The following is a 10,469-nucleotide window of genomic DNA, read 5'->3' on the forward strand; positions in this document are numbered from 1 at the left end:
AAAAATTGATAATACATACTTTAAAGAAAGGGATCAAATCATGACGTAGTTCAAGTTTTTTTTTTTTTTTTTCTTTCTTTTTTTTTTTTTTTTTTTTTGGTTTAAATTTTTAAATCTCTCTCACGTCCCTTTCATTCTTTTTCTTTTTCCTTTTTCTTTTCTGTTGACTAAACTCTTTCATTACTGTTTATCAATTTTTTTTTTTTTTCAGTTTGAATTCACAATTTTCTCTTCTTCCCAAGTTTTACATACAATACACGAGATCGGCACAGAATTTTAGGTAGAATTTTGTGTTCTAAGCAATATTCAACCCTATCTTTCTCCTTCTACTTCTTTTGTATTTAGTAAGTCTATTAGATTATGAAAAAAATATCTTTTCGTGAATTAATTTTCGTTTCGTCTCTATGTTTTAAAATACTATATATTTAATTTTAAAATTTGAAATTGATTTCGATTTAATCCATATATAAATTTCAATATATTTATAATTTTACCTTTGAGATTTGAGTTTTGTTTCAATTTGATCATTAGGTCTAAGATTTTTACTTTTAATTTTAAATTTTATTAAATACCCATTTTTTGTTAATTAATTTAAAATAATTATGATAAGTAAGATTTCAAATTTAATTTCAATGATGATAAAAATAAGAAAACTTAATTAATTATAATTCTTTTAAATTAATTAATAGACATTAACACTAAAGACGAAAAGTGGGTCTTTAGTAACAAATAGAGGTTAATTAAACTGTAAATCTTCAAACCTAAGTACCAAATTGAAATAAATTAAATTTAAATCTCATAGGTAAATTTGTAATATTTTGAAAACTAAAGACTAAATTGAAATCAAATTCAAAACTTAAAAATTAAACATGTAACATTTTGAAACTTATGGACCAATGGAAACTAGACCCAAGAGTTAAGGGACCAAAAAGGTATATTTTCCATTATAAAAAAATTATTGGTTTTATAATGCATCTTTTTATTTCTTTTTTAGGGAATCATATCAAGATTTATGCAATTTTGTTTATTTTGCATATAAAATTTAAAGTTTGTTCTATAATTTGGTTAATCCATTTTCAAAGTTTTCATTTTAGCCGATTATGATCTTTTTTTTTAAAATAATTATTATGTTTCTTGGTATTATTATGTATTACATAACATTTACTCACCTCTACTACTACCCATGTCACACACATTGTTAACATGTAGTTATAGTTTATTTTAAAATTTAGAAATAAAATAAATATTTGAGAGTATCGATTAAACACAAACTTAAAGACATATGTTTAGTTTGGACTAAAATAAAATTTGAGCTACCCATTTGTAAGTTTTCTTTTTTTTTTTTTTTTTTTTTTTTAATGTTGAATACTTGGAAAAAAAAAAATCACTTATTGATTAACATTGTGACAGTTCCATCTATACATACTCAAAGTCTTTGGAAGAAGTTGCAACATTTTGCTAGTGGGTGATCATAAAACATTTTGATTTGAAAGATGAAGATATTCTTCAACATTTTTTAATAGTTTTATTACGAATTTACAGTGATTTACACAGGAGATTTCTATTATTTGATTGCGATATGATCGAATTTCCCTTCAATTTTGATCAAGATTAGAGGTCTCTTCCAATGGTGAATTGAACCAAACCAATCAAAAACTTTCTCTATCAGAAATGTCTATTAAAAATAAAGTTGATAAACTTTGATTGATAGAATTAAAAAAAAAAAATTATTCATATTCTATCAGCCTGAACATAATTTTCAATTATTCCCTAACTGGATTATGTATTTTTATAAATTGACATCTGATAATTGATTATGACATTAGGAGAAGGTAGAATGAATTAATTACAACATCATTATCTAATCCTGTATTTTATTCTTGAATATTTAATATTGAAGAAGAAAAGGATTAGTCAATTAATAAATAATTGGAGTTATATAATATTTATAAATAATTGAAAGACAGACAAGAAAAGAAATATATAATTAGAAATGTAACACCGACGGCGATACGAATACGTTGCTCCTTTATTACATATCGACAAGTTTTAGATTTCACGTGTGAAGACGAGATCTCATGGCCCTCAAAATATATAGTTTTTTCTCTTTTTTTTTTAATATAATAAATAATAATTTAAGGAATTTATTTTTTTAAAAAATAATTTGTAAGAAATAGTTTTGAGGGGAAAGAGAGACAAAAAGTGTGGGCCAATCATTATGCCGATTCGGCGTATGAGGGGAGAGTTGAGCTGGCTACGTATTTTCGAAGATAACGAAAGAAACTGTATTTATGTCGTCCGACGTGGACATGTCGGTTATAATTTCTTTTTTCTTTTTTAATTTTAAATAATAATAAAAAGGAAAAATAAAATCTTTGTTTTGACAGCCTCCAATCATTGACCCATTTCATTCAAGGATGGGAGGTCCTAGAATGTGCATCGCTCACACCGTAGTTCTTGTACATACGGAAATTATTCAACTTATTTATAATTTTTATTTCGGCATTTCGATTTAAATTTAAAATACAGTTCATAAGCTTTAAAAAAACGTTTACGACAATAAGTATAATAGTTTAGTCGTAGACCCTACAAGATAAACAGTATGATATTAATTAGTCATGAATCGATATTTTCAAACGTGAGACTCATAGCAAGTTTAGAACTATTTGGGTTAGACATACACTAAACTAAGTTTGTGATTTTGAATTTTTTTTTTGTTACAATAAATGATGAGATGGGATTAGAATACCTGTCAATCTTAATGGATGTATTATATATTGATTAATTATCATTGAAGTATGTTTGCTTTAACAGTATCTAGTTCATATATAGTATTCATTATGACATTATTAATACGTGTTTATTTAATCTATGAACTTTAAAATATGTCTAATAAATCACTATATTTTTGTATTAATAATATGCTAAGAGATATTTATAGTAAGTATAAATAATTTAAAAAGTGTCTAAGAGAAGAGTTCAATTAACTTTTGTACATAAAAAAACTATAATTTTTTTTAATCTTTGTCTAATAAATCTAATAATACCTAATTTGTCCATTAATTTTGAACTCAATAGGACACTGACATATTTATAAGGAAAAGAAAAACGAATTCAAAATCTTACTTATTTAGAAGATGTAAAACTGAAAATTATGCTTAATGGAATCTTAAAATTTTATTTTGCATCTATGTACACGAATTTTAAAAAGTATTGAATGAGTCAATGACCAATTAAATAAAAAAGGGAAAGTTAATGGTCGTTCTAATAAGCACCAAAGAATGCTTTAATTCACAAAAAATTTATTTATATTATGAATATTATAATAAAAAAATAGATGTCCATTGCTTATGTCCCAAAGGTCATGCGTTACCATTCATGATGTCTATATGCCTTGTAGTAATTCATGCTTAGTGTTCATATAAGTCCACATCCTACTTGTCATTTTGCTTATAAATAGTGGTCTTTGGTGAATCTTAAGATGATATACCCATTGGTGAGAAATCCACACCAAGTTCTACTAAAATTTTCTATTGTCCAATTTTATAATTTTAGTTTTTATTTATTTACTACTATTATATAAAAATATCATTATATTACATTTTTCATATCCATATTCCTGTTGTGCTCCTCAATTACATAATACGTTATCAACATGAGTTCCTATCGTTTTCTTCGCTAAAAGTAGGTCCTAAAGAAACAAAGATCATTTTCATATGTTAGGTGTTTAAAAAATGAGCAAAGAAGATCTATGTCTGGCAAACAGTGCAACTACACACACAATACTTACAAATAAAAAATAATCTTCCAAATTGACAATGCTAAAAGCAAAAGTAAATACAATATTAGGTTCTTCAAACTTGATTGAAGGTTTTGGAAAAAAAAAATATTATTTTACCTAGAGAAACAAAATTTACAATTGACAATGAATTATTCTCTAGTCAATCAAAGAGAAATCTTCTATGTTTTAAAGATATATGTTGCAATGGTTATCATATTGAGACTGATAGTAAGAATAATGTGGAATATCTATATATCATATCCACTATCTCAAATGAAAAACGTATATTGGAAGAGTTGTCTGCTTTATCTTCTGGATTGTATTATACTCCTATACGAGTAATTGAAACATATGCAACAACGAACCTGAAGTTCATGAATCCAGACATATTTACAATTTGGCATGACTGATTGGGTCATCTAGGATTTATAATGATGAAGAGAATTATTGAGAATTCAAATAGACATCTAGTGAAAAACTAGAAGTTTCTTCAATCTAATGAATTATCATGTGATGCTTGCTCTTAGGGAAAATTGATAATTAGACCATCACCAGCTAAAGTGGGGATTGAATCACCTGTATTTTTAGAACGAATTCATGTGATATATGTGGACCCATTAACCCACCAAGTGGATAATTTAAATATTTTATGGTATTAATAGATGCATCCAACAGATGGTCATACGTGTGTTTATAATCAAGTCGAAATCTTGCATTTGCAAGATTACTTACTCAAATAATAAAGTTAATAGCACAATTTCATGATTATACAATTAAGACCATTCGTCTTTATAATGCTGATGAATTTTACATCCCAAGCTTTTGATAATTATTGTATGTCAATTGGGATAAATATTGAATATCCTGTAGCTCATGTCTATACACAAAATGATTTAGCAGAATCATTTATAAAACGTTTGCAATTAATTGTAAGACCATTAGTTATGAGAGCTAAATTTCCTTCATCTGTATGGGGACATGTTATTTATCATGCAGCGTCACTTGTACGCACTAGGCCAGTAGCTTATCATAAGTACTCACCATTACAATCAGCTTATGTCATGAGCCAAATATTTTCCATCTGAGAATTTTTGGATGTGTAGTCTATGTTCCAATTGCTCCACCATAATGCACCAAGATGGATCCTCAAAGGAGGTTAGGAATATACGTTGGATATCCCTATAAATTATTAAATATATTGAGCCCTGGACGGGTGATGTATTTATTGCATGATTTGCTTATTGTCATTTTAATGAGACAATTTTTCCAACTTTAAGGGGAGGAATTAAGAAGTTGAAAAAAGAAATTACATGGAATGCATCATTATTGTCTCATTTAGATTTCCGTACAGATCAATGTGAACTTGAAGTTCAGAAAATAATTCATTTGCAAAATATAGCAAATCAATTAGGAAATGCATTTATAGATGAAAAAAAATAACTAAGTCACATACACCAGCTGCAAATGTTCCATAAAAAATTGATATCCCAACATAACAAATTGTCACTCATGAGTATGGAACGTATGAAAAGCGTGGTAGACCAGTGGGTTCTAAAGATAAAAATCCTCGAAAACAAAAAATAATTAATAGTGAAAAAGACTTCGTTGAGGATGTAAATACCCATAAAGAAATCCTCAACATGACTAGTGAAGAAGATGAATATCTAAAGATAATAATGAAATTTCAATAAACTATGTCGTGCCAGGAAAAAGATGGAATCGAACTAATGTAATTATTGACAACATTTTTTAGTATAATGTTGCTCTTGATATTATATCTGAAAATGAGGATCCTGAACTAAAATCTGTTGAAGAATGTCGATATAGAAAAGATTGGCTTCGGTGAAAATAAGCAATCAAGGTAGAATTAAACTCACTTTCAAAATGCCAAGTTTTTGGACTAGTAGTCCGAACACCAGAAGGTGTTAACCTTGTGGGATACAAATGAGTATTTGTGAAGAAAATAAATGAAAATAATGAGGTCACAAGATATAAAGAAAGACTGGTTGCACAAGGTTTTTTCAAAGACCTGATATTGATTTTGAGAAAACGTATTCTCCGGTGGTGGATGCAATTACATTAATATATTTAATTGGCTTGACTGTGTATAAAAGTCTGAATATACATCTTATGGATGTAGTCACAGTATATTTATATGGATCTCTTTATAATGATATTTATATAAGAATCCTAGAAGGATTTAAAGTACTTGAAACATATACATCAATTTTTCGGGAATGGTATTCAATAAAATTACAGAGATCACTACATGGATTGAAACAATCAGGGAAGATGTGGTACAATCGCCTGAGTTGATATTTATTGAAAGAATGATATCAAAATAATCCAATATATCCGTGTGTTTTTATAAGGAAATCAGAATCAGGATTTGCTATTATAACTATATATATCAATGACTTAAATATAATTGAAACTCTTGAAGAGCTTTTAAAGGCAATAGAATATCTTAAGAAAAAATTTGAGATGAAAGTGTTAGAGCTAAACAACATGCAGCAAAAGTATCAAGGATCCATAAGCATTCTAATTCACTAATTTTGACAAAAACTAAAGCATGTTGTTCATAAAAATGGGTTTTCAGAACATATCTTTGAAGAACTCTTCAAGAAAATCATTGTTCAGCTGCTGTCTTCACTTGTTGTCAACGTGAACCACCTCAAAGCCTTCCCTACTATGCTCTTAGAGCTTTAGGCAGAGTTATGGGACTCAAGAACAACTTGTAGATGTGGAGAAACAAGGGAAGCTCACAGCAACAAGTTGAAGAAAACAACTTCTTCTTCACCATGATTTTTCTCTCAAAATTCTGTCTTCATCTTCTTCATCTCCTCTTCTCCAACAACTCCAATCTTCTTTATATATCAAGATGAACATGCAAAGAGATGGATTACATGGTTTGCAGCTCATGCTTGGAGAATCAAGGTAGAGAAGTTCATGGTTTGTATGTGAGCATAAAATATGATGATAATGGAAAAAACTCTTTTTCCATTATGGACAAACCATGCAAAACGAATTTCATTTCATTTTTAAAATACAAAATGACTTTTAAATCATTTTAATTTAAAATTTGATTTTCTTAAATTAATTTCATAAATTAATTAATTTAATATCAAATATTAAATTAATTTTTGCATAATTATCATCTTTATATATTTAAATCATATTTAAATATTTATTCTCTTGTTTCGTTTAATTTGAACGTTTCAAATTAATTTCTCAAGCTACCCTAAAGCGTACCCATTTACGAGATAGTAGGGGGACCTCGTGGACCTACAGATCATGGGCTCCAACGATTCGAGATTAATCGACTAAACTCATTAGACCGATCTAATCCCCATTCATTAACTAATGAGTGATTTCACCTAAAGCCTATAGTTGAACTCCCCTCACTGTAGTTATATTATGTCCACTCAATATAACCATGATTAGTAAGTTAACCCTTCACAGGTTGCTCGTAATAACGGCTGGTCGAATCTCTGTTTTACCCCTAAAATTACCTCTTGTTCAAGTTCCACTGATCCTCTATTGAACAATTGATTTATGATCCAATCAACAAATCAAATCCCTTTCAGGCCAATGAGAGAGTGAGGCCTCTTGAAGACCCAAAATCAACACTTGAAGGGAACAACCTCTCTACTAACCCTAATTGGTTAGGAATGAATTCCCTCTTGCACCCTAGTTCTCTAGTTATTCATCCTGTGTCTTATCCCCAAAATGGTAAGCATATTGAGAAGAGGCAATTGGTCAACTCTCATCGTTTGCAGATCAAAGGATAATCCCGAACAAACAGGAGTTCATAGTTAGCTCGATTAAGGTTAAGTTACCTAGGCCATCACTTTGAAATCGTTAGTCTTAAATAGTAAACAACGTTATAAAGTAAGACGTGATAGGTTTCATGGTCCGATCTTGCACAAAACTCATTTGCACAGGACACCCCCACTCCTCATGTCTCAACATGCACGAATTAGGATCACTTCGCATGTAGTACTTTACAACATTTTGTAACAACCACAGAGTAGGCCGCATCCAATAGTGTTACCAGATAAGGTACCCAACCTTATTCATATACTATAGATCATTTTGACTATTTACTCGAACCTGATCCACTTGTATGTCTCCACATAAAGTTTAAGTACTCATATAATAATCAAGAGACATAGGTTTATTGGATTTCTAAAAAACAATATATACAACAACAACTTTATTGAATTCTCAAAATAAGTTCTAATGTTTACAAACCACGAGTTTTAGGACAAAAAACCCAATAGAAAGATCTCGAAATTTTTTTTTTTTTACCTTGGTTTACAAATTGAGCATTTAGCAAATGAAATATTTATTCATCAGTCAAATTATACAGGAAAAATTTTAAAAGGATTTTATATGGACAAAGCACATCTAATCAATATTCCAATGGAAGTTCGTTCATTAGATATAAAGAAAGATATATTTCGACCTCGAGAAGATAATGAAGAACTTCTTGATCCCGAAGTACCATATCTTTGTGCAATTGATGCACTTATGTATCTTGCTGATAATACAAGACCAGATATTGCATTTTCAGTAAATTTATTAGCTAGATATAGTTCTTCTCCTATAAAAAGACATTGGAACAAAATTAAGCATATACTTCGTTATCTCTGAGGAACAATCGATATGAGTTTGTTTTATTCAAATAAATCAAATTTTAATCTATTCGGTTATGTAGATTCTGGATATTTATCTGATCCACACAAAGCTAGATCTCAAACAGGTTATCTGTTCACATGTGGAGGAGCTATATCTTGGTGATCGGTAAAACAGACTATAACGACCATTTTCTCAAATCATGCTGAAATTCTTGCAATTCACGAGACTAGTCGAGAATGTGTATGGCTTAGGTCAATGACTCAATACATTTGTAAAATGTGTTGCTTTTCTTCTAATAAAAATTTTCCAACAATATTATACGAAGACAATACAACTTGCATACACTACAAGAAATATGACTTCTCCCAATGTCACAATTCGTCAGAAAAGTGTGGAAAATGTGTCGGAAGAGCTTCTTCCAACGAATAAAGAGTCGTCAGGAGTTTGGTCGGGAGAAACCCGTCAGGAGAGAAACTGCCGATGCACGTTAAAACGACGTCAGGAGTTAGTCGGGGAACTCCCGACGCACATATAGGGCATCGAGAGTTCCAGTAACTGTCGACGCCTGATATATAGCGTTGGCAGTTCTAGAACTCCGGACGTAGTAATATATGCGTGAGGAGTTCATTCATTAGTTGAACATTGTCTATCGAATATTTTTAATTTATTGTTTGTAATTTTTTAAAATTTGATCTGAATAACCTGTAAAACATAATAAACTAATTAAAAATTCACATAATTAAACAACGAAAATGAATATTATAACAAGTAAATAAAAAATTACAATATCTTCAGATAAAACAAAATCGATACTAGAACTTCATAAACATTCATATCACAAATACATAGAAGAAATAAAATGAAAACAACGTCTAAAACATGTTTGGAACACAACATCTTCAACAATTGTCCCAACTCATCTCCGAACAGCATTCTATAATAAAACAAAAACATTCAAATGTCATAATCAGTAAAAATCCACAACACGTTCAAATTTCATACGGGTGTAATGAAACTCTACCCACCCCCCATGACAAACATGGAACCTTCCGAACATAAAAAAACATACAAAACGAGTAAACAAGGACCAACACACATAAAACTCAAACTTTGTCCCCAAAATGGTTTAAGCTAATCTCAATCCACCTCCCACAACGCATTAGAATTTTGTAAATATTCATAAACACACAAGAACTCCAAGTTCAATGACAAGACAGGTGTAATGAAACTCTATCCACTCCCCACGACAAACATGGAACCTCCCGAACATAAAAAACACACCAAATGAGTAAGATGAAGAGCCAACACATTAAAAAAACGCACAAAACAACAAAAAAACACATAAAATCTAGTTATTTAGCTACCATAACTGCAGGATAGCCAACAATTCTTTATCATAAAGCTACTTAAGACATAACTGCTTTGTTACCATAACTTCAGGATAGCAACATATTAGAAAACTAAATAATGTAGTAATCATACCTAATTCGATGGGTCTCCTGTTGCAATATATTAGGAACGCGTTTTGTTTTGTTTTATTTTTATCATTTAAGGACGGATGGGTTTGCAAATGAAATCATGCGTTAGACATAACTGATGCGTTTGCTCCTATGCGTCTGAGGTCATGCGTCAGAATGATGATGCGTTAATCTTAGCATGCACTGACCACACATTCCTATCACAAGTTTTCTTACGCTTGCACCAAGTATAACACAAACGCAAGTTTCACGGGTAATCCGAGGTCGAACACGGGGACTATCACTCAATAATATTTGTGAAGTGATGTGTTTGAGGCGATGAATAAGAATAAAAATAAAGCGAAGATGGTTTAAATGTTTTACACACTACTCCGACTCCTAACTAAACAGATTGAACAATAGAAGACTTGCAATGAGAATAAGTAGAAACACAACAACCATTAACGTATAGTAATGTTTACTATCTTAAATTGCCCGAGTAATTCCAGCTCGTTGCACTAATGCATCACACCTCTCGGTGGTCAGCTGCATGACTATATCTCTATAGTGCATGGTTGCATCAAGCATTA

Source organism: Benincasa hispida, chromosome 8 (assembly GCF_009727055.1).
Source record: "Benincasa hispida cultivar B227 chromosome 8, ASM972705v1, whole genome shotgun sequence".
Taxonomy (NCBI): domain Eukaryota; kingdom Viridiplantae; phylum Streptophyta; class Magnoliopsida; order Cucurbitales; family Cucurbitaceae; genus Benincasa; species Benincasa hispida.